This window comes from Puma concolor, chromosome F2, assembly GCF_028749965.1.
Source record: "Puma concolor isolate L17-30 chromosome F2, mPumCon1.1.hap2, whole genome shotgun sequence".
In the NCBI taxonomy this organism is placed as follows: Eukaryota; Metazoa; Chordata; class Mammalia; order Carnivora; family Felidae; genus Puma; species Puma concolor.
This window is the reverse complement of record NC_141684.1, coordinates 8,743,651-8,769,001: the sequence shown is the minus strand read 5'-3', so window position 1 is coordinate 8,769,001 and position 25,351 is coordinate 8,743,651. Positions and strand designations below refer to the sequence as shown.

Below are 25,351 nucleotides of genomic sequence, written 5' to 3'. Positions count from 1 at the left end.
AGTCCTTCTGGGTCCCAGGGAAAGAGAGACGTTCCTCTGCTCCTAGAAATGAATTTCTGGTTCCACAGCCACAGGCCCCACACCAGAGAGAGGCGAGGACTGCTTGAGGCTCTTATCTGAATGCCCGAGGCAGGATCACCGAGGTCGTGCCCCCTGCACTGGGCATCCCTCTGCTGAGAGTTCCAGGCTCACAAAATCAAAAGGGAGCTGCTGGAAGGCTCTGTCCCGATGCCTGACTGCCGCCTGCCTCGGAGGCAAAGGCTTGTGGCATTTCAGGATCACAGAGGAACGGAGGGAGGGCCCTACCTCTCTGCTTCCTTTTCCAGGTAGGGAAAGCAAGGCTCAGGGACGTGACTTGTCCGAGGCTGTATAGGCGTCTGTGGTGGCAGCAAGACTTGAACTCGTGGTCCCTAACTTTCCAAACACGTCCCTTCCAGCACACCCCGCCCGTGAGCTGCTTCAGCAGGTGCCAGACAGGTGTCATTACCAACCAAGATGGCGGAGGAAGGGACCTCCGGGCGGGACTGGAAGGTGCCCAAGATTACAGCCTGCTGATGGCCGTGCCGGGCCACAGGTGGGTCTGCTTCTGCCCCCCCCCCCCCATACCGAATATGAAGCTACTTCAAATGTCAACCAAGAATGAACTGTACAAAATGGGTTAAGGAATCAGATGAGTCATTTCCTATTAGATATACACTTTTCTTCTGCTCCACTCAATCCTGTTTGATTTCTTCTTCTTGTCTTTTTTCTTCTCTCTTTTTTTTTTTTTTTTTTTTTTTTGCTACATAGCCATGACCCCCTACCTCACCCCTGCAGACACTTGGAGGTGACAGATGGAGGAGACAACAGAGACTAGTAGCTGTGTTGGTGGGAGAGTGGGGAGGCAAACATACAGAGGGTCGAAGAGTGTTCTGGTACAATAGTCACATTCCCTGCCCCAGGGCCTTTGCACCTGCCACCCTTCCTGCCCCGCCTAGAAGATTCTTAGCCTAGAATCCACACAGCTTTCTCTATGGCTGCATTCATGGTTCTGCCCACATGCCCTCCCTGGAGGGGCCTTCCCTGATCCCCCTAAAATCGCATCGCTGTCAGTGTTCCCTTGCTCAGCTACATTTCCCTTTGCAGACCCAGTCACAAAATGACACTTCACTGTACACGGTATTCCTTCTCTATTTGTCTCTCTTCCCCCACTAGGGGAGGGCAGGGACCTCACCTGGGTCCTTTACTGCTGTGTCCCCCATACTGAGAACAGCGGTGGGCTCTCAATATGTGTGGGCTGCACACAGGATGCAAAGTGCTCAGAGCTCAGCGAGCAGAGGTCCCTTTGGGTTTGTGTAGAGTGGGAGGTGGTGGGGGAGGGGGAGTTCTGGGTCATTTCTGGGCCTCAGTGTCCTCATATGGAAAATGGGATGGTGACAGTGACATCCTCAAGGCAGGGTGGCCCACGGATGGCCCAGGGCAAGTGTCTGGCTCAGGGCGGGTGCCTCTCCCCTCGGGAGGTTTCCCCCTCTGACCTGAGCTCTGTTGGCCCCGGACCAAGCAGATCAGTCACCTTCGGGGACGGGAGGCAGAGCTCCACCCACAGACTTCCTCTGGTTTTTGCAAAAACAATAAAGCCAAAAATATTACAAAACCGCACTCTACATCTGTGCAGGCAGCGAGAGCTGTGGCGAGCAAGTGTGCATCCTGCCTCCTGGGGTCCTCTGTGGCGAGGCAGGATGTGGGGCTCACGGCATGGGAGGGGCACCCGGCCCTACCAGGGGGCCCACGGGTCTGGTTCCCAGAGAGCCCGCGGCCTCAGAGTGACTTCCATGGAATACTGGGATGTCAGATGGAGGGGGGTTCGTTCCCCCCGGGAGTGCGTGTGACTCTGGATTTGTCCCAACCAGGGTACCCGTGGAGGGTGGGGCTGTTTTCATCAAGTATCACCCCTTTCTCAGTCAGTCCCCTGCCCTGATGGGCTTTTCCTTGTCAACTCAGGAGCATAAGCGGCTACATGAGCATCATCAAAGACTCATTGCCGCTCTGGCCAGAAACCACAAGGATCCCACTGTACGGATGGACAAACTGAGGCCCAGTGAAGGTAAAGGACTTGGTGAAATTCACCCAGTGCAACGTGGCGGAACCGGACCTAGAACCAGCTTTCCGGACTTCTGGACGAGGACGTTAGTGAGGTCGCGGTACCCGGGCAGAAACTAACTACTGAAGCAGATTTTCCAGTTGAGGGGGGCGGGGCCCAGCCCGGACGCTGGGGCCTCCCCACCACCCCGAAGATGGCTTGAAAACCAACATCACGCCCACCTCTACCCCTACTCTAGAGTTTTCTCTGAGGACTTAGGAGACCAAATCAGGCGGTTCATCTGCGGTCACGTTACTAAGTGGGGCTTGTTCATTCTCAAAGATTTTTCAGAAGCAGGTTCTAGGAAACCTTCTGAAAACAAGAGAGTGGGCCTCAAGGATGGAAACGAAGACGGGCACTCTTGGTGACGGGAGAGGGGGGGAGCGTGAGAGGTAGCAGGACCGGAAAGCGGAGATGGTCAGAATCACACTGAGGGTGCAGAAAAGGCTGGGGGAGGTTAGCCCTTGGCAAGGCACCTGCTTGGGTGTGGGATGAGGGCACTGGGGGCCTCGGCTGGTGTCAGCCCGGTGCTGGACCCCACTTCCGCCACCTGTCCTGCCCTCCTTCCCACCGCGAAGTCAAGGATCGTACTTTCTGAATCACAAAGACACCTCCACGGTCAAAATGGTCTATAGGCACAGTCTGCACACGAAATGTAAGACATGCTTTAGGACGGGGCGCAGAATGCATTTCTCACGCCGCACGCGTTGGTGACTTGGGGCATTTAAACGTAGCGAAAAGGGGAAGCCCTTGATTAAGCAGAACTTTCCAGTGATTCGATGAGCGTCCGGTTCCCTGAACACTGCCCCACCGCGCGGGATTAGAAAGGATCCCCTTCAAAATATCCTGTATGTCTGGAGGGCCTACTGTGCTCTGTAGGAGGCACCGGGAGAGTTACGACACTAACCGGGTCACAGGTCTCCCACCCTTGGCTGCCGGGGGACAACCGTTTCAACGCAGTTTAAGACAGAGAAAGCAAGCAATTAACAGCACAGGCTCTGGAGTCACCGAGAGCTGGGCTCAAGTTCCAGCCACTCACCAGCTGTGCGATCTCGGGGGGAGTGCCTCAACCTCTCGGAGCCTCGGCTTCTTCATCTGAAAAACAGAAAAAAAAAGTACTCAGACTTACCGCAGGGAGAAGGCGGGAAGATCTCTCCAGACTGTGCCAGCAACAAGCTAAGCTCACACACCCAGAGTAAACAGGGAGTGCTATTCTGATGGCAGAGCCCCGTCAGGCCCACTGGTGGCGAAAGAGAAGAGTCACCAGCAGAGCGTGGGGTCAGAGCCAGGAGCACTGAGTGGGGAGGCTCTGTGCTCCAAAATGTAAACGAACGCTGTGCACTGCGCGATCTCTGAGGCCGCTTCCTGCCCCAGATCGGAGACCAGGGGCCGGGGTGTGCCTAATTTGGAGATGTCCTGTGCACCCGGCAGGGTCAGCCACTCCACACAACCTGTGCAACCTCACGGTTGCACGCACAGTCCCCGAGGCAGCTCCGGCCTCCCGTCGGACCTGGGAGGAAACTGAGGCTCAGACACGCGGAGTGGCTTGGTGGGGCCACAGGAGCGGGGAGGGGCAGCGTGGGACTGGAAGCTATTGTTCCCCCATGACGGGAAGAGAGAGGCCCGTGCAGGTGGCACCTGCAACCGGGCTGGTGGCAAGTCCCGGCTCACGTGGGGGGCGGGGGGAGGAGGGTCTGACTCTGGAATGTTCTAACTGGCAGGAATCAGACAGCTGGGCATTTTCTAAAGGGAGAGGTTACTTGAATCTGAGACTCAGGAAGTATTATTGTTGTTCTGGCTTTTTTCCTAAGTGCTGGGGGGGGGGGGGGAGGCTCCCAAAACAGTAATAAGGACAGATGAAAATCCCGCCCCAGCTCTCCCCATGGTATTAATAATAAGCCCTCAGCTTGCAGTAGCTTCAGCCGCTCGCTGTCGCGGCTCTCGTCACCTGTGAGGCATGCAAAATGCTTTCCCTCTGGGAGTGGGGATGAAGAGAACTTTCTATAGCATTCCAATTTTAGTACGTGTGCCTGCCAAGGCAAGCAAGAAAAGAACTTTCGGGATAGTCAAGACCACCTGGGCTTGTTTCTCTCCCTCTCACCTGAATGCACCTGCGCCCGTGGATCTGAGCTCACTGACCTCTGCAGGTCAACAGTGGATGACCCAGAGGCCCATGGATGTTAATATTACAGAGCAGCCGCTCCGGCCAGCGGGAGTCAGTGCCCAGGATGGGCTGTCCTGCCTCTGTCTGACTCTCCATGGAAACAACATGAAAGGAAAATTTTTAGAAAGTACACAGTAGTTTAATTCGAAGTAATTACTTTCTAGAATAAGCAGCGTGTGTTGTTTGCACCCTTTTTTCTGCCACAGATCGGGGAGCATTGGGCGGGGGACATAGTCTTGCATAACTAACACTGGATGAGCTTCAAGGCCATCAGGGCAGCGGCTAGCTGTGTATCTTTCAGTGAGTCACTTTTCCACCATGCCTCAGTTTCCTGATCTGTAAAGTAGGGAGAATGACAGTGTCTAGCTCCCGGCTTGCTTAAAAGATTAAGAAGGCCAACATATATGAAGTGTTTAAACTATGCCTGGCATACAGTAAGTCCTCTCTATGGGAAAAGCTGCCATCATCATAATCACCATCACTACCACCACCAACATCACCATCGCCATCATCACCACCATCAATATCATCTCCATCATCATCGTCATATCTTCAACATCATCTTCACCATCACCATCATCATATCTTCATCACCATCATATCAACAGCAGTGGCATCACCATTATATCTTTATCATTATCATATCATTACCATCATCATATCACCATTACCATCACCATCACCATCATTACCACCATCACCTCCATCAACATCACCATCACCATCTCCATCAACATCATCATCAACATCAACATCATCATCAACATCAACATCAACATCACCATCAACATCATCATCACCATCACCATCTCCATCATCATCAACATCACCATCATCACCACCACCATCTCCATCAACATCATCACCACTATCACCTCCATCAACATCACCATCACCATCTCCATCAACATCACCATCAACATCAACATCATCATCACCATCACCATCACCATCTCCATCAACATCAACATCATCACCATCAACATCATCATCAACATCAACATCAACAACATCACTATCCACATCATCGTCACCATCACCATCTCCATCACCATCAACATCACCATCATCACCACCACCATCTCCATCAACATCATCACCACTATCACCTCCATCAACATCACCATCACCATCTCCATCAACATCATCATCAACATCAACATCATCACCATCAACATCATCATCACCATCACCATCTCCATCAACATCACCATCAACATCACCATCTCCATCACCATCAACATCACCATCATCACCACCACCATCTCCATCAACATCATCACCACTATCACCTCCATCAACATCACCATCACCATCTCCATCAACATCATCATCAACATCAACATCATCGCCATCACCATCACCATCACCATCTCCATCAACATCAACATCACCATCTCCATCAACATCATCATCACCATCATCACCACCATCACCTCCTTCAACATCATCACCACTATTACCTCCATCAACATCATCATCACCATCTCTATCAACAACATCATCACCGTCTCCACCAACATCATCACCATCAGCATCATCATCGCCAACACTATCACCATCATCATCATCACTGCTCTCATCTCCATCACCATTCACCGTCACCATCTACTCTGGGCCAGATGCGACACATCTTATGGGAAGTGTCATTGATCCCGTTTCCGAGATGAGGAAATTGAGCCTGCAAGAGTCAACACGCACAGACTTATTTGTTGTGCCAATAATTAATTAGCAGTGAGCTGGGAGGAGGCACATGGCACCATCTGCCCCAACACTGCTGAGCTGAGCTGAGCCACATCAAGCAGAGGACTTGGAAAGGCAGGCTGTCCCCATGTCCTTTGATCATTTTCTCCTTAGCTGGTGGATCCCTCTGTTAAACACACAGCCTCAGACACATGCCTCCCTAAGCAAGGCCACATATGTATTAGGAATAAGAGACAAACACGGAGTTTGGAGTGTTGCCACTGAATCCCAAGAGGAGACTCTGAGCCTGGTGGTTGTACGAATGGCTACTCAAGACAAATACCCAAACTCATAAATGAGACCCAGAAACTTCCCTGGACACAAAGCCGTGCGAGTGAGTTCTCCTGATGCCCATCCACATCCATCCCTGTTGTGCAGGGTCATTACGGTGCTTTCTTGGTGGGGGACAGTATCTGTGGCAGGGGGCTTGGAGAATTACTGCCACTTGGGGGTTTACAACAGGATCTTTGTAAAAAGAATCTCTCGGAGTCAATTCTGGTTCTGAACATTGCCCAATTACCTTAGTGTAGGCACCAAAGGCCACAAGAAAATGAAAATCTACTGAGATTTTGCTGGCGAGAACTTGGGCCATTTTCTTATTTTTTGTTTGTTTGTTTAAATTCCAGTAGAGTTAGCATACAGCGTTATGTTGGTTCCAGGCATACAATACAGCGATTCAACAGTCCTATATATTACCCAGCACAGTATTATCTACAGTAGCTAAGTTATGGAGGCAGCCTTAGTGTCCATCAACAGATGAACGGGTAAAGAAGACATGGTGTATCTATGCAATGGAATACTATTCGGCCATAAAAAGGGAGTGAAGTCTTGCCATTTGCAAAACATCCGTCTTGATGTGGTAGGTCCCGGTTGGCATAAGGAAAGGACGTGCCTCAAGCCACAGCAGGTGAGCAACACCCAGGGCTCCCCCAAACCTGGGGGGCTCCCATTAACTGCTTCCTGCTTCACCACAGGATGACAAAAAATGTCTTCTCTGAGCACCTAGTTTGTGCCAGGGAATTGGGACAGGTGACAAGGACATAAAGACGAATGGAATGAAGAGTCACCACGGCAGAGAAATGCCCCATCAGTACAGTTCGGGCCAAGTGACAACCAAGCACGAATAGCAACCCGACTCCTATTCAGTGCTTTCTTGTGAAGCCCTACCCGCCCCCTCAGCCCCCGCCCCTGCCAACGGGGCTGTTATTTGGAGACAAGGCCTATAGGGAGGTAATTAAGGGGAGATGCGGTCATATGATTGGGGCCCTAGTCCCACAGACCAGCATCCTTGTAAGAAAAAGAAGAGACTAGGGGTGCCTGGGTGGCTCAGCCGGTTAAGCATCCGACTTCGGCTCAGGTCATGATCTCGCGGTCGGTGAGTTTGAGCCCCGCGTCAGGCTCTGTGCTGACAGCTCAGAGCCTGGAGCCTGTTTCACATTCTGTGTCTCCCTTTCTCTCTGACTCTCCCCCATTCAAGCTCTGTCTCTCCCTGTCTCAAAAATAAATAAACGTTAAAAATTTAAAAAAAAAAAGAAAGAAAGAAAAAGAAGAGACCCTGAAATGCACTCACAGTGCACACGTAAAGAAAGACCAGCAAGGACACAGCAGAAAGATGGCCGTCTACAAGCTGGGAAGAGAAGTCTCATGGGACACCACCTTTGACGGCAACTCGATCTTGGACTTCTAGCCCAAGTGAGAAAGAGAAAATAAGTTTTCGTTGTTTACGACACCCAGCTGTAGAACTCTGTTATGGCAGCCCCAGGAGACTCACGCAGGGCTGTGATTGTCATGCCCATTTTACAGATGAGGAAGCTGGGGCATGAGGAGGAGAAGTACCTTCCAGAAGGCCACCCAGCTACTAAATGGTAGAGCCAGGGGTCAGACCTACGCGTCTGGCTGCAGAGCCCAGCAGTTTACGGCCAACTGCGTTACACAAATACGTATTTCCTGCCTCCTCGGTCCCTACTTTCACTGTGAAAAGACTATACCTCCCCCCTGCTTTGATGTTCGGTTTGGTCAGCTCTCTTGCTTTGGCCACTGGGATGTCAACAGATAGGAAGTGTGCCATCTCTTGGCAGAAGGCTTAAGTTTGATTATGCGGGGGCACCTGGGTGGCGCAGTCGGTTGAGCGTCGGACTCTTGGTTTCAGCTCAGGTCACGGTCCCAGGGTCATGGGACCAAACCCCATGTTGGGCTCTGCACTGAGCATAAAAAATGCTTGAGATTCTCTCTCCTTCTGCCCCTCTTCCCCACTTGTACTCTCTCTCTCTCTCTAATAATAATAATAAATTTGATTATCTGTTTTTTTTTTTTTTTCAGTTCTAGCATGAGTGTGGCACACCCTAGATAATGACTACCTTTGGCCCAGGCCTTAGAGAAAACTCAAGGAACATTGTTGAGCCACAGCCGGCCTGCAACGGACCCACAGTCTACTTGCAATGTGAACAAGAAATAAGCATTTGTTGAAAGGAGATTTAGGGATTGTTTGTTATGCAGCAAAACTGACACATGTAGGGCTCGGTTTGCAATTATTCTATCTGCAACCGACCAACATCCAATGTGTAAGAATGGAGTAGGAGCTCAGGAGATCTGACTTCCAGCACAGGCTCTGCCATTCACCAGCTCTTTGGCATTCACTTCTCTGTGCCTCGGTTTCCTCAGTGGCAAAACGGGGATAATAATAGTACCTACATCCTGAGGTTGACGCAAAGAGTCTGCGAGCGAGGATATCAAGTCCTCAGCGTAGTGCCTGACCTAGGAAGGGCTCACTATGGTTGTCAAGGAGGATGCATGTGATGTGTTAAAGCTAAAGAAATATGGCTGGGTTCAGATCGAGTGCTCCTTTTTCAGTGCATCCTTTAGCGCCCCCTTGGCCAGCCAGTGTGGAGGTCTACGTTCTACCAGAGGACACCCAGAGCCCGGTCCTCCTCAGGGAGGGAGCAGGAGGGTGGATAAGGAAGGAGCAGGGAGGCCCCTGGGTCTTGTGAAGGGGAAGCTGGGCTCTCTCCCAGGCCCAGAGTTGTTGGGGAAGCATGGGTTGGAAAGAAGGGTAGAAAGGTACCTTGAAGGGCTGGCTCCTTTTCTCTCACTCACAGATGAAAAACTAAGGCCCAGAAAGGGGAGTGTCTTCCCCAAGGTCATACAGCTGGTTAGCATCAGAACTTGGACCAGAACCTTGGTCTCCCGAGAGCAGCTCAGGCATCATTCCACCGCCTCCTGCTCATTTAGGAAGAAATGAGACTCATTCCTCATGACGGCTTGGAAGGCAAATGTCAAGTGTCTCTATCCTCGTGGGTGGATTTACCAAAACTCAACACTGATTCAACAAGCTTTCCTTTGAGTCACTTCAAAACACCCCCTTCTCTTTCTGGGAAAGTCAATCCTGTTCACAGATCCCGGATCCTGGAACAGGTGGTGAGGCCGTCAGCTGTGAATACATGGCAGGCCATACAACAGGAGTCGGTGCTTGCTAGAGTTGTCCTTTTGAGGGTCCCTGTTCACTGGTCTGTGTTCCCCCAAGCCTCCCAATAGGCAACAGACAACCGCCTGTCAAGAGCATGGGACCGGGTGCTCTATGTTAGAGAAGACACAGACTGTGCTGGGCAGGGAGGGCTTCAGGGAGGAGGCAGCCCTGGCCCCGGATCTAGAGAGATGGGAAGAATGTGACAAGGCACAAGAGGAAAGGAATTCCAGAGTCCTGTAGGGTCAAGTTTTGAAAGGGAGCAAGGAGAACAAACGTTTCACGTTTTTGCTTTTGTTTTTGTTTTTGTTTTGCGGGGGGCGGCGGGGGGGAGGGCGGAAGGGCAGAGCTGACAATGAGTAAGAGTAGAAGAGGCCGTAATTGGAATTTTCAGGGAGGACAACTCAAGTGAGCTTCAGTTGATTCGTCTGAAAAATGGGGAAACTGAGGCCAACGGCATAGGCTCCTGAAAGGTAGCAAATGATGGAACACACGTGGAGTATCTCAGCGTAGTCACACAGGCGGTTTAGAGCTGCACCCCCAACACAGCAGCTCCTGTTGAGAGACAGTCCCTCATGGTCTCTTGTGCATCTATGTCTCTTAGAAGCAGAATTACTGGCAGCTTCTGTTCTGGGCTAGCTTTTCAAGGATGTATAGGGAATGGAAGGTAGGGGGAGGGTGTCCGTCTGGAGCAGTATCATAATGTCCCTCCCCCAGGGGAAAAGTCGGGGAGGTCTGCTTGCAGCCCGTTCTAAAAGATCATGGTTCCTCATCCACGAAGCAAAGCCAGGGGAAATGAGGCCAACGGGAAGCTCAGGCTGTGGGCTGTGCTGTGAGTAACAAAGTCCTTTGTCTCTGATCCAGGAAACTCGTGTCTTCCGCCGGCATCTGGCATCCAGCTAAGGTCTTAGCTAGCAAGCCGAGTAACGCCTCCGGATCTCCTCAGTTCTTTACAGCCGCTGGCCACACGTGGCTACTTCTCATTAAAACCAAATGAAATGTAAAATTTAGCTCCTCAGTTGTATTAGCCAAATATCCAGGACTCCACGGCCCCATGTGGTGGGTGGCTACTAGACTGGACAGTACAGATCTGGACCATTTCCATTGCCCGGAAAGTTCTCTTGCGGGCCCTGGTCTAGTAGATAAGAGCACAGGGTTTGGGGTTCAATCCCTGATTCTACTACTTACTGGCCAGGAGCATTTGAGCAAGTTACTTCACCTCTTTGGGCCCCTCTTCCTCATCTGTAAGGCCAGAGACACAGGGCTGAGTTCACGGATTCTCGCAAGGATTTCACAAGATAACCCATACAAAGTATACCCAGCCTGGGCCTACGGTGAGGGCTCCCTAACCAAGAGCTAACGTTTTCAGGTAGTGAGCGAATGCCAGTTCCCCCCCCCCCCCCACACCACAGTTGAGGGTGGTGGCAGGCAACATGAGGGAGGCGACGGAATAGGTGGGAAGGTGGCAAAACCCAGAGGGGTCTGGGAAGCCGGGCCCAGAGGCCTTGCCTTACGCCAGAGGCGAGTGGGAGCCTTAGAAGATTGTAGACAGAGGGATGCCTCTTCTCCCCCAACCCAAGCTCACGGAGGCAGCGCAGAGAGAAGAGAGATCACAGGCTCTGGCCCAGAAGACGGAGGTGACATTCTGCACCACTAGCTGCAAGGCCTCGGGCCAGATGTTTTACTTCAAGAGCCAAGGCTTAGGCCGTGCAGACACCGGCATTATAAGACCCACGTCGCAGGGTTATCGAGAGAGTTAAGTGCGACGACCCGTGCAAAGCTCCCGGTTTCTGGCACACAGTAGGGACACGAGGAAAAGAAAATCTTCTTCTCTGGGCTGGCCTAGAGGACGAGCAGGAAACCTGAGTGGCACCGAGGGGCAGGAGCTGGTAACCAAGAGATGCTGGGCTTTCCTTAGGTTGCAGATTACTCCCAGTGACCTCCGGAGTCCCTTCAGCTGGAAAGGCAGGTTTCAGGTTTGCATTTCTCAGCCAGGGTCGGGCTACTTGTCCCCGTAGAGCAGACGGTATTGGCACCAGCCTGAATGGCCATTCCCCCCTCAGCTGCTGTGACCGTTGGCTCCGGGGGATCAGCCCGGTTGGACGGGAGCTGCCCTCCCTGGGAGGCGACCACACCCTGGACCCCTCCCCACCGGGCAGCCCCCGGACAATGACGGATTGTTACATAATCCCGGGGTTACAGGATCCTTTGGCTCAGTGTGGAACCCACCCTATTGTGGGCGCATTTTGTGCTCAGGGGTCACATGGAGTCAGCTAAGGGTTGACTACAGCTGGAGGCACAGCCCTGCTCAGCTTCTCTCCCCCACCCTGCTCTGTCCTGTCCCCCTCACCGCCCCCCCTTCTCCTGGAGCACCTCCTTGGTAATCCACACACAGCCGAACGCCTGCCTCAGGCTCTGCTGGGAGGGAACGGAGATCCCTGCATAAAGCTGGCCTGAGCCACAACCGTCAGTAAGAGGAAGCTGCATGAGTGAAATGTTTTCAAGTTCAGAGAACTCTGCAAGAGCGAGGGCTCACTTCGGCAACCGCCTGGTCCAAACCCTTGGCTTCATAATGAGCAACCAGACGCCCTCGGTCATTTAGCGAAGACTCATCGGGGCCCAGAATGTGCCAGGCTCTGTTTTGGATGCTGGGGACTCAAGGGCGAACGAGGCAGCACCCCCCCCCTCTTCTTGAAGCTTCCGGATCACATCAAACAGCAGGCCACAACGAACACCACCGGGGCCCCCAGGCCAACGCCACCTTTCACGCCGGATTATTTCGACAAGTGCCAGCTCCACTTCCCACGCGGCTTCTCTGGGCTTTCATGTGAAGGCGCCCATCAGACACGAGGCCGATAAATATTTCATTGTCCTTCCATCTCATCCCACATCAAACGAAACGCGGCTGCGGGAGGCGTGGGGGAAGATCTGCTCAACTCGGAGACGAGTCGAGGCAAGAGGGTGGGTTTTTGAAGGGGCTCGCTGCTCTCTGAAGCGGGTTCTGCTGCTTGCCTGCCAGCCAGCCTGAAACCAGTACTGAAAGCCTCTGGGGCCTCAGTCTCTTCGTCCAGAAAATGGGCACGCCGGTAGCCTTGACACAGGGGAGTGAAGGCGGCTCGCAGTCTCGGCACCCTGGGCACGGGTATCTTGTCTCATCACCACCGACAGTGTGTGTGCTTGGGCTTGGGGGGGGGGGGTTCTCCTCTGCCCAAGGTGGGGGGCGGGATGGAGTAGGAGTCTGAGGAGGCCAGCCCCCAGTTCCTTCTTCCGAAGTCCTCACACTGTGCAATTCTCCGTAACAACCATTGACTTTTCCACTAGGAATCTAAGTGATCGGCCACAGCGGACACAGGGCAGAGGAGCGAAACCCTCGCCACTCTCCCTCTTTGAGTCTCCAGCGTTCTTACCCAGTGCCCGAATTAAATCCCTTCGATGTACTTGCACATTTTGGCAGTAAATACTCATCTCAGGGGTTTTGAAAAGAGCAGCAAACACCTTCTGAAAATTCTCATCAAGCCGAGGCCCGCGAAGGATGGAGAGGCAAGGTTATCCGGGTGTGGGGCTTTCATTAGCGGTGTAGGGGGAGGGAGACGTGCAGGGAACCTCTAAGTCCCTGGGGAAATAGTGCAAAAGAATATAATGGAAACACAGAAGGGCGACTGTGAACCACCTACTAGGTACCTAGCAGGTAAGGTTTACCAACTACTCACATGTGCACAGTTTCAAACGCTTTATGTGGATGAAGCCATTTCATCTTCCAAACAACCTAGTATTAGGGGCCTCGTGTCACTTCCTCTTTGGGCAAGCACAGAGAGGTGAAGTCACTCGTCCAAGGTCACATGGCCAGTAGATGGCAATGTCAGTACCTGAATCCAGATTGCCAGGCTCCGGGGCTGACGCTGATGGTGACACAGGACTTAAAAGTCGTCTCCCTTCCCCTGGGCTACAGACCACAGACCTTGTTACATGTAATCACGCCATTTTTTTTTTTTTTTTTTTTTTAGCTTTGAGAAAAACGTTTATTTATTTTGAGAGAGAGGGAGATGGAGCATGAGTAGGGGAGGGGCAGAGAGAGAGAGAGAGAGAGAGAGAATCCCAAACAGGCTCTGGACCATCAGCACAGAGCCCGAGGCAGAGCTCAGTCTCACGAACCGTGAGATCATGACCCGAGCCGAAATCAAGAGACTGACGCTTAACCGACTGAGCCACCGGGGCGCCCCGATCACTTGCATTCTTAAGGAGCATCCGTCAAGGTGCAGACAGGTAAAGGTCCCTGTGAGCGCACTTGGAGACTCAAACCCAAGCGTCCTGTCCTCAGGGTGCCCTGAGGCCACCCAAGCCAAGGGTGGGCAGGGGAGGGAGCTGGGAGGGAAGGAGGATAAAAGTCACTGGACCCCACAAATCCGGACAAGCAAATGCATCTCTCCACTGGCCCTTTGCAGAACCTGCTGGGGCTTTTGAGTTTTTAATTAAAATTTTTGACAGGCAAGCTGTCTCCTGCAGGCAGCGCTGGGTAGAAGAACCCCTGCAAGAAAGGATCCGAAGACAAGTCTAGAGCGGTCTCCTCTGGCGTGGCGTAAAACCCACGTGTGATTCTTTACCACCAGGCTGACAACTCAGTCCGTAGGAGGGTCCAGATCTGGGGGGGGAGGAGAGGGAGCAAAGGGGACTCGTCGCTTCTGGGGAAGTTGGGGACCCTCGCTTGGGGTCCCATGGGGGCTACCCAGGACTAACTGGCTGAATGGACAGGAGTGTCCCCTGAGAACACGCTTGAAAATCAAGGTCGGTGGTGAGAACAAAGGTCAGAGAGGAGGGCACAGGGCACACAGGGCACAGGAAACCCCTCGGGAGCCATCCTCCACTCTGGCCCACCCTGCTCGCGTCTCGATGCCTCTGGCCTTGACCCCGCCCTGTGCCTCGTCTATAGCGGGGGCCTCCCTCACTTCCCCCGGGGACTTGGGATGTCCAACGTGCAGATTCGGGCCAGGACGTCCAGGATGCCTTGTCTTGAACCATCTGCCAGAACGAATCACTCATGGGGCATTTTGCTCTTAACCACTTGTGAGTACTTTTTTCTTCTTCTAGTTTCCCCCCCCTTCACTTAACCTTGAAGTGGGGAAGTTCTCTGTTCCGCATAAAATTCCGTATTTACACAAAGGAAAAGAGGGAGCATATTAGAAATGGAAACTTCCGTAAGGCAGCCGTTGGTGAACTACAGCCTGGCCCTCTATTCGTGTAAATAAAGTTTTATCGGGACACAGCCGTGCACGTTTATTTCCATATTGCGTGTGATGGCTTTTGTGCTACAATGACAGGTAAGGAGCAGTGACCGAACGGCTATGGCTCTCAAAGCCTAGAGTACCTACTGCCCGGCCCTTGAAAGAAAAAGCTGTCTATGGGATTAAATGCCCTGAACAACAGAGAAAAATAAAGGCAAAGCAGGAAACAGATTTGTGGCACCTGGCTGATCATAATATATAAAGAGCTCTTACAAACTAAGAACACACACACACACACACACGCACGCACGCCTATTTTTTAAAATGGGGGAAGGACGAGAAAGGCAAAACAGCTCAGGAGAAATGCAAGTGACCCGTCAGCTACAAAGAGTAGCGAGCTCTAGTGCACGAACAATCAAAGCGACACAAGTAACAGAGAGATGCCATTTCTTACGGTATTGGAATCTCAGGACTCAGGAACAAAGAACACGCCTGACCAAGCCCTAGTTCATTCTTCGTGTGACCCCCTCCTGCTCCCGGGCAACAGGGAATGTGTGTGTTTCGTTGTGGTTTCGGGGGTCACCGACTAGCTCAGGGCGCCCCCCAGAGCCACATCCGCCGGCCCTCTATTGTGACCCCCGCAGAGGCGCACAGGGCGGACGCGTGCTGTGGAAGAGAAGCGAATGGCCGGGGGTCAAGAAAGGAGGGACCACCTGTGGCTGCCCTTCTTCCTTCTAACAGCTGCCCAGTCTCCTTCTGGGGGGTCCCTGCCTTCCCCCCTCTGCCAGCTCCGTGGGACTGGAACCACACTGCCTTCTCACGGCAGAAGTGGAGGGATCCTGGGAGGCTCCTCAGACTCCTGGATTCTCAGGCAGTGAGATTCTCTCCCGCGGCAGGGACCTCTGGGCAAATGAATGAGGCTGGAAGGAATGGCGGGGGGCGGGGGGCCATGTGGTCCTGCGATCTCAGGGCACAGGTGGACACACAGGGTCCAGACATGACACGGGTCTGTCTTGCTAAGACCCTCAAGGTCCGCCGGGTTCCTGGCCTTGCCAGTTCGGGGCTGTGGGCCTTGTCTTCAGTCCAAGCCCTACTCACACTTCACAGACCAGAGGATCCACCCCACTTCCTTGATGTCTTTGGGGTGATCCTTCTCCCCAGCCCTACTGTGTTTTCTCCAGTTTCTGGACCTCTCTGTTCTCCTGCCCAGGCCTCAGTAGAAAGCTGTGCTTCAGAGGGTGGTGAGGAGCTCACCTTCCTGTGAGATGCCAGCCGGATGGATCCTCCCTCCAGAGACCTCCCCTTGTTCCTGACAGTCCGTGGGTCACCTCTCTCTGCTTTGCCTTACACGTTCTCCCCTGATCTCTCTGTTCCAGTCCTGCCAACTCCATATCTGCTCTTGAAGTCCCCAAGTTCATTCCTGCCTCAGGGCCTTTGTACCTGCCGGATGCTCTGACTCCTCCCTAGCATTCCCACCCCAGCTCAAAAGGAATTTGAGGCCGAAAATAATTTACGTTTCTCTAGCATTTTCTTTGGCAATCTGGACCTATCGGCTGGACTACACTCTCACAATAAATCGCTCTGGGACGTCAGGAGGGCAACAATTATTAAAATGGCCAGCCAGTGTCACAGTCGGGATGCAGTGAGCTAGAACTGGCTCATTACTCTCATAACTGCAAGCCCAGGTTCATTCTCCTAGGCCATGGGGCTGGCCACAGAGGAGAATAGACATCTCCCACTCCGTCCGAAACTTCACATCTGAGGATGCCAGTTCAGGGAAAGGACATGTCCTTCGATCAGACTCCAGGCACTTGGTTGGAGAGACGCTTCAGGAGAGGCCAGAGACGTTCTCTGCACTCTCGGGGTTGAGTCCATTAGCTCAGCAAGCCTACAAACTACCCACAAACTGCCCTCTGCTCCAGGCAAGGTGGTACCTTACCGTTACTGCTCATTGGCGGGCCAGCCGCTGACCACTGACTGGCCCCCGCTCAGAACGAGCCCCGTGCCAAGCTCCAGGCCAAGTTTTTTTGCCAACACCGTTCCAGGATCGTCTCTGGCCGCACAGTGGCTGGACAGGTCCCTGCAGGCTCAGAAGGCCCAGGCCTACTCCAGACTCTGCCATCACAAAGCTGTGTGACTTAGAGAAAGTCCCTTTGCTTCTCTGGGCTTCAGTGCCTGCCCGGGGGAAAGGGTGGTGGGCATCAGGGTGGTGGGCAACATGCCAGCACTAAGCCGCAAAGGACCGTGCTTTACGTCCCTCGGGGTCACCACTCGAGGGGACCTTTGGCAAGTTCCCGAATTCTGAGCCTCAGTTTCCCAATCTGTCAAATCTTGTGTTAAATCACAGGGCATGGAAAGTGCTGCCTCCTGGCATGTTTTGTCTGTGCCTTACAGCAATCGACAAGACGTTGAATGAACTGTCATTTATTTTTTAAGTTTACTCATTTATTGTGGGGACGGGAAGGAGCAGGGAGAGAGGGAGAGAGAATCCCAAGCAGGCTCTGCACAGCTAGCACAGAGCCCGACATGGGGCTCAAGGCCACATCCCATACCGGGAGATCACGACCTGAGCTGAAGTCGATTCGGACGCTCGACAAACTAAGCCACTAGGGGTGCCCCTGAATTAGGTGTAACTTTAAAACAAAAATTTTTTAATGTTTATTTTTGAGAGAGAGAGAGACACACAGAGCACAAGCGGGGAGGAGCAGAGACAGAGGGAGATTCAGAATCCGAAGCAGGCTCCAGGCTCCGAGCTGTCGGCACAGAGCCCGACGCGGGGCTCGAACGCACAAACCGCGAGATCATGACCCGAGTCGAAGTCGGACACTCAACCGACTGAGCCACCTAGGCACCCCTCGCTATAACTTTTAAAAATCAGAAAACTGTCCATAAAAATCTGGACCTCTGGCTTCCTCGGCAAGAGGACAAAAGATCCAGGATGCTGGCACTCCCGTTTCCCCGGGGCTAAGCAGTGGCCATCTCCTTTGGTCAGAACCTGGTCAGTGTGCCAGTTTGCCACAGACCCCACTACTCCCTACCGCTTACCCGGGCCTCTTTATCCATCGGTATTATCCATGTGGCCCCTGTGGACCTGGGAGACCGTGCCCCCAGGACCGGAGGTTCCAAAGGCCTCCTCGGCTCCTGCTTTCCATGACTTTCCTGATATTCACACGCCACCAGATGCCGCCCTGCCAGCCCCCGGGGAAGGGAGTGGAGGACTGCCAGCTTGAGGCTGGGTCCTCCGGGGCCGCCTCTCACGGCCCTGTGAAGGGAGAGGCCCTTGCCTTTGCCAGGATTCCAGTCCCCCGGTCAGTGGAAAGATGATAGCCCTTGAAATGCACCGGGCAGCCTTCAGGCCACGCAGAGCTCCTGCCACGGCCTCTATAATTACCTGCGGCGTGTAATAAAGCCCCGTTGAGAAACCTTAGGAAGGAAGGCTTTTTCCCGGGTAATTTTCTGATCATAGAATTTCAGGGTTGGAAGGGACTTTAAAATGACATCTTGACCAACCCATCATTACTGTCTTGCTGTTTGCCCAGCACTGTCGGGAGCTGAAAATATAAGATGCAGTGACAGCAGCCCCACCCTGGAGTCCTCTCAAGCTGTGGAGGCCAGTCGCGTCAACAGGTAATGACAATGCACGATCGCCAGGACTCTGACACCCAACAGCTACCAAGGACTCGGCTGTGTGAGGTGCTAAACTGCGTGCAAATAATATCTCCGACTTCTCAAAAAAAAAAACAAAAAACAAAACTCTCCCGGGAGGTGCTGTTTTTAATACTTGGTTTGCAAGGGAGGACTCCGAGGCTCAGAGAGGCTAAGGCCCTCGGTGCAGGTTGCACAGCCTGTATAATGTTAGCACAGACCTTGATCCCAGCGGTGTGAGAGCCCCGAACTGGATTTGTAAACATGATCTCATCCTGCTTTTCGGGAAGCGTGAGGAGCAGAGAGAGGGGAGGCCGGAGACCAGAGCCTGCGGAAGGGGCAAGTGTCTATCTTTACTTTGAAGGACAAGCAGAAGAGAGAGTGATCCTGCGGGCCGGGGGGGTGGTGAGGGGTCGGGTCAAGGGCAAGGCAGGGACAGAAGTCAGGGTCCTCATTAGCGATCCAAGAAATGCAAACGCAGACAGGACAAGGCAGCACTTGATGCCTCTGAGCCTAGCAAAAAATTAGCAGGCGCTGTGATGCCGAGCATCTCTGGTGCGTGCAGACACAGAGCCTCATGCCCAGTGAATGGGAAAGTGGGCGGGTCGGCCATTCTAGGGACCATCCACAGTCCTGGGGCAAGTCTCACGTAGGCACGCTCTCGGCCCCAGTCACTGCACTCCAGGGTGGGATTAGAGAGCTAGCCAAAGTATGGAGGAAACCATTAAGCACATTCCAGAATGTTCTCACATGTGTCACAGGGAGAAAACTTCCTGTTCATAGAAAAAACAAAAATGAGGAAAAAGTTTTTGTGATAGCGTCAAGGTGTCAGGAGTCAGGAAACACACGGGACGTTGACAGAAACAGCTCGTCGGGCGACCTGGGGCATGTCCGGGATTGGAGGCCGGGCACATATTTAAGATTCCAAGAAGTGCGGGCGCCTGGGTGGCTCAGTCGGTTCAGCACCCAACTTCTGTCCAGGTTATGATCTCATGGTTCAGGAGTTTGAGCCCCGCGTCGGGCTCCGTGCTGACGGCTCAGAGCCCGGAGCCTGCTTCGGACTCTCTCTCTCAAAAATAAATACACATTGAAAAAAAAGGATCCAGCAAATGAATGTGGTCAAGTATTGTTGCTTCGGGACCTCTGAGAAGGTCTTTATACTCTCCCCCACTCACCATTGACTCATTCAGTACCTGGGTACTGAGCACCTGCTGTGTGCCACATAATGTAATGTTCCACGCGGTGGGACCACAGCAGGGAAGGCTTGTGCACGAAGCAGCTTAGATCCCAGGTGCTCCAGAGAATCAGCAAAGAAGGAAAGGCATTCCGGGTCAGAAGTGCAGAGGCCGGTGGCGAAGATGGAAGACAGGGGCCCCGCAAGGAGCACGCACCATGGGGGTGGGTGTGCTGTTCACGTTCTATGCTGAGCTCTGTCTTCCTGGGGGCAAACCTATTCCAGCATCACAGAATCTTCTGTGCATGGACACTTCTGCCTTCCAAGTGCTGCTAGTCATTAGAGCTTTAAGGAACTTAACCTGGATCATCACAGCTCCTAGAGCCTCTTCAAGAAAAGGTGTTGAGCCTGGCCCACCGGGTACCTTCCCCGGCAGTGGGGAGCGCATGGGTTCTGAACCCCCTTCCGGGGCAACGCGAGCCCCCTGCAGAGGCGGCTGTGTTCCCGTTAGCTCTGCCAGACGTCAGCCTTCTGTCTGTGACAAAAGGCCATTCGTGTGGGGCATCAGAGGCCCCAAAAGCGTTCTTGCTTCCACTCTGTAATTCCCCTCCAGGAAACGGCTTGATGTGCACAAGTTTGTGCCCAAGAGGCTTATCCCCATGTTATTTTTTTTTTAAAAATGTTAATGCTTATTCATTTTTGGGAGACAGAGAGAGACAGAGCATGAGTGGTGAAGGGGCAAAGAAAGGGAGACACAGAATCCGAAGCAGGCTCCAGGCTCCGAGCTGTCGGCACAGAGCCCGACGCGGGGCTCGAACTCACGAACCGTGAGATCGTGACCTGAGCCGAAGTCGGATGCTTAACGGACTGAGCCACCCAGGCGCCCCACCAGGTTATTTTTAATAGCAAGATGCCAGAGAGTGCCAACGTGCTCCACATTAAAGAAACTATTAAGGGCAACCTCATATGTTCAAATACCCATTATATGACGGAAAAGTCTGCATCATTAATAATGTTCAAGAAGAATTCAAAATAACACAGGAAAACATCTGCCATGCTGTTAAATCGGAAAAAATAAACAAACAAAAGAAAGGATATCAGAATCAGAATTATAGTCTCAATAATACAGGAGCCAAAAATACAGAGAAAGGAAATACAATGCTAACGTAGGTATTTTCTGGAAAGAGGGCTCCATGAGTTATCTGCCCCCTTCCCTACCCTCGGGGCCATTACACTTTTCCCTATTTTCAGGATTTTCTTCCGTGGTCATGGCTACTTTAATAAGAGTACCAAAAACAAAACAAAACAAAATAAAACAAACCCTAAAAAATAATGGCACCTTTAAAACCTTCTCTAGCAGCCCAATGCTGGGCTGGAGTCTCCCCAGAACCTTGACCTAGAGCTCTCCCAAGGGCTCGATTTAACAAGAAAGCCTCCCAGGGATTTGGGATTTCATTTCCAGAGGCTTAGGCCCAAAGCAAAGAAGGAAAAAAAAGAAGCAATAAAGAACGCCGGCAAGGGATGGAAGGTAATGGGCGTGTGACAATGCAGACCCAGCAAAATTTTTTAAAATTAGAAAAGAATAAAAATAACACAAATGGCTCCCAGGATTGAGGGCACGGGGAGACTGTCCCCGACTCCCACGCTCCCCAGGGCTCCGTTCAGCCTCACACCGCCCAGCTGAAAAGCCTGTGGATTAGTGGCACTAATCACTGAGTGCTCATCACTGAGGCATGCAGACAGGTCCCTCCTGGAGTCTGAAAGCTCTGACACAGGCTCACTGTGGCTGGATCTCCTTGTACCCTGCGGGAATGTATCACATCACGTACGGTATGTCATAGCCGAAGGTCTGGCTCAGAGAGGTCGTCCCACTTGCATGAGGCCACACAGCTGGTCGGGGGACAGAACAGGAAATGGGACTCGCGCCTTCCGACCTGAAGCGCTCTACCCCACAGCACAGCTGACCCCGGATCCAAGCACCGGCATCCACAAGCCTGGGTTCAAGTCCTCGCCAGGAAGGCATTCAATGGCCACGCGCCTTGCTAGGCGGCCCCCGCTAGGAAACCAGGCTTCGTGTGCGAACCGGAGGTCCCCGGGTTCCAGCGTGGACACTGCTGGGAAATGAGCGTTACAGCAAAGAGACCAAGAGACCAGGAGGGCGCCACTCGGGAGAGCTGGCTCTGCTTCGAGATTTGGCAGAATGTTTCCACGCTGCTTTCTGGCCAAATAGAACCGGTTTCTGGCCAACTGTGCTCAGTGCCCGTCTGATTCCAAACAGATGGGTCTGTGCTGTGCCCCCCCTGCTCCATGGTCTCCCCCACTCCCATCTTCCCCCCTTCTCCCCCCGACTCTGGGGCCTTCTGCTTCCGGCCAGACTAAAGGGGGGCTGCACAGAGCGGGAGGATGGGGGGGCACAGCCCTTCCTGGGGGATCCTTGGCTCCTCCTAACACCACAGAGGAGGAGCCTGGAATCTAGACCTGCGTTAGCCAAAAGACTAACAGAGCCCGTCCCCCAGGCACGCCTCTGTCATAGCACGCGTCGGGTCACAACAACCCATACTGGTGCAAGACTGCTTCTCCCCACACACCAAGAGGCAGCAAGGCCTGGTGGGTGAGCGCGTGGAGTCAGGGCCAAGTCGCCGGAAGCTGAATCTGGCTCTGACAAATCTTTGCCGGGACCCCTGGGCAAGGATCTCAGCATCTCTGTGCCCTTTCCCTCCTCTAAAGCAGGGATGGTGATGCTGAAACTGACGCCTGCCTCCAAGCCGCATCTGGAGGGGCCAAGAGTTCACGCAGAGCACTTAGAAGAGACGGGCCATCGACAGAGATCCGCACGGCCAGACCCCCTCCCTGCTCCGTGTCAAATGCACAGTCTACTCTCGTGGGATTCCCGGGACCTCCCGAAGGCCTGCGGTGGGGCCAGAGCTGTCCCCAGGTAAGGCATCGTTGACCACTCATAAAAATACCTCTCTTGAATGAGAGTTGAACACGTTTTACTCATCCCAATTTTTCAGATGCAAATCTGAAGCACAGAGAGCTTAAGAACTTGTCCAAGGTCACCCAGCCTGGAAGTGGCACAGCCGGGACGCAAACCCCGGGCCTGGGCTCCTTAGCTGACAGCTCTGTCCAGCCCTGGAGTCCCCTGGACACCAGACACCCCCACCCGTGCTGTTCACTCTGCCATCATTCGTTCCCCAGCCAGCACCCAGGGTCCGGGTTCCTGTAGATTGTTCTAGAAGACTTGGTTGATGAAGACGTTAAGCCTCCCCACATCCAGAGCCAGCAAATCCCGGTGGAGGTCTCATTAAAGGGTCTGTCTAAGCATATAGTTGGCTTCAGCCAGCTAATGTCTTCCTTTCTACTTTATTTACTTTTAATTTTTTTAACATTGATTTATTACTCAGACACAGAGAGAGAGAGAGAGCATGAGCAGGGGAGGGGCAGAGAGAGGGGGAGACACAGAATCGGAAGCGGGCTGCAGGCTCCAAGCTGTCAGCACAGAACCCGACGCGGGGCTCGAACTCACGGACCGTGAGATCACGGCCTGAGCCGGGGTCGGACTCGGCCGACTGAGCCACCCGGGCGCCCCTAATGTCTTCCTTTTTACCCAGACATCCGTGTCCAGAGAAAAAGGCATCCACTGAGGGGCCAGGAGCCTAATCGCTGTGGGTTGCTGATATATAATTGCACGTCAGGGAGAAACAGAGAGAACACTGGGACTTCCGGGCACAGAGAAACCACTATAAAAGCCTGCGGTGACAGGGCAAGAGCGAAAAAGGGAGCTGCCATGGCCCCCGGGGTGGAAACAGCCCGGCGCGGTTTCCTGAACTTGCAGCACTGCCCGGGATGAGGTCAGAGGTCAGAGGTCAGAGTGGTCACTCACAGGCGGTCGTGGGCTGAAGTTTGGCAGCTGAATGCCGTGGGCAGGCTGTGCTGCAGTTCCCCGGTGCAGACGGGCTGAAGGAGCTTCAGGAATAAGTGAGGAAGCGGAGACAGGAGGCCACATCTCCCAGGAACGGAGGCGCGGTGACGGGGCCGGGGGGGGGGCGGGGAGGGGGGACACATCACCACGCTCAGTTCTCAGAGCACCTCGGCCAACGTGGGCCATGCAGCCCCCGGTGCCAGATGAGAAAACAGAAGGTCAGAGAGGCCAGCCGACTTGGCCAAGGCCCCCTGAGTACTGATTCTTGAACCCAGATCCGGCTGATCCCAGGCCCGGGACACGCATCCTGGCCAACTCAGGTGTGTGTTTGCACGGTCAGCCCCAGGAGAAGGGGCGGCTTCTTAGCAAAGGATGCGGTGAGAGGTTGTTTTACTCTAGGGGGAGGGAGGCACCTTGGCTCTGTTGACTTGCAGGTCAAAAGCCAAAGAAGGGGTTCGGACTTGTGGATAAAGCACCGGACTAGAAATCGAATCACCCAGCTTTCAATCTTGCCTCTACTACAAATGCTGTGTGATGGTGGGCAGATCGCTTCAGTTCTCTGTGCGGTGGTGTCGGCAGCTGGAGCGGCAGCTTGTTTGATCCACGTGGTTCCCTCTGCCCCTGGATTATGGGACCTCGGGCAAGTTACTTCTCCGTGACTCGGTCTGCCCCGAATAAAATGAGGATGATACTACCCAGGGCATAGGCTGGTATGACGATTAAATGAGATAGTTGGGGGGGGGGCACACGGGGCTCTGCCTCAGTGTATGTGGGGACTCAAGGCCCACGCAGAGCCCGGGACAATCGCGGTGCAGCAAGGAAACAGCTCGCCCGCTGGTGGGTCTCACAGCTCGGTGCCTCCTTTCCAGGGACTAACAGCACATAGGAAGCTCTACCTGCCCGAACCCCCATCTCAGCTCTGCGGATAGGTCAATCCAGGGGGGCCCTGGTCAAGGCTGGACAGATCTGTGGGTTTGTCCACTGGCTTCCAGAAGAGAGGCATTCCCAGATGTCAGGGTCTAGAGGGCTGAGTAGAATCCTCCTAGGGAGACCTCCAGAGGACTGTGCCCATCCCCACCCGGAGCTCAATAAAATCATTCCAGAAATGGTGCCCCGGGAGGAGGGGATTTAGTTGAGTGCCCGGGGCAGGGGAGGGGGGGCGGCTTAGACGCCTGGAGGGAAGGCGCAGGTCTAGCCCAGAGGACTAGACTCAGTACCTGTGACACAGTCATCCCCTAGCTCACCGACCCACTCGCGTATCCCAGCTGCCTGCCCTGTGCCAGGCACCGTGCTGGCCACTGAGGGTGCAAAGCTCCGTTCAACCCAACCTGCATTCCCAAAGAGCCCAGATCCAGCGGTGGGGGGGGGGGGGGGGGGGGAGACACAAAAATCAGCATACGGTGCATCATACAGGCTAATCCAGCTGTTTCCCTCTACAGCTTAGATGGAGTCGAGACCGAGGGTCAGTAAACCACAATCCCCGGGTCAAGCCTGGCTTCTGTTTTTGTAAACGAAGTCTTACTGGAACAGAACGATACCCCCCTTCACCTTACGCACTGCCTGCGGCTGCTTTTGCTCTGCGATGGCAGAATGTGAACAGTCACACCGGAGACCATCTGGCCCACAAAGCCGAAAATATTTACTCTCTGGCCCTTTAAAGCTCAAATCTGCTGGCCCTGCAAGCGTGGGGCCGCATGAATCCTTCTGGCACGTTAGCACTCAGCCACCATGGTAAGAGGACGGTGTGCCGCTGGGAACAGAGGGGCAGGGGCCAGCACTAAAGCAGATGGGGCATCAGTGAGTTTTCCAGGGATGGCAGGAGCTGGGCAGACACACTTGCTGGGTGAAGAAATGGTGGGGGGCGGTGGGTGGCTCTTGGCAGAGGAACGGCTCACGTGAGGACAG

General features: G+C 53.5%; 1 protein-coding gene across 4 annotated transcripts in view; it reads right to left on the bottom strand.

The window, feature by feature from the left end:
* ST3GAL1 (ST3 beta-galactoside alpha-2,3-sialyltransferase 1) overlaps window positions 1-25,351 on the bottom strand; it is a 95,812-nt gene that overhangs the window by 38,553 nt on the left and 31,908 nt on the right. For 2 of the 4 annotated variants that reach the window (XM_086695092.1, XM_086695095.1), the window contains one exon: window positions 3,159-3,214. The exons of 1 other annotated variant lie outside the window; for it this stretch is intronic. The gene's annotated coding sequence lies outside the window, so the exon portion shown is untranslated. Of the gene's footprint in view, window positions 1-3,158; window positions 3,215-3,309; window positions 3,460-25,351 lie in introns of those variants that run through there. One more of the 4 variants, XM_086695094.1, reaches the window with a different exon arrangement.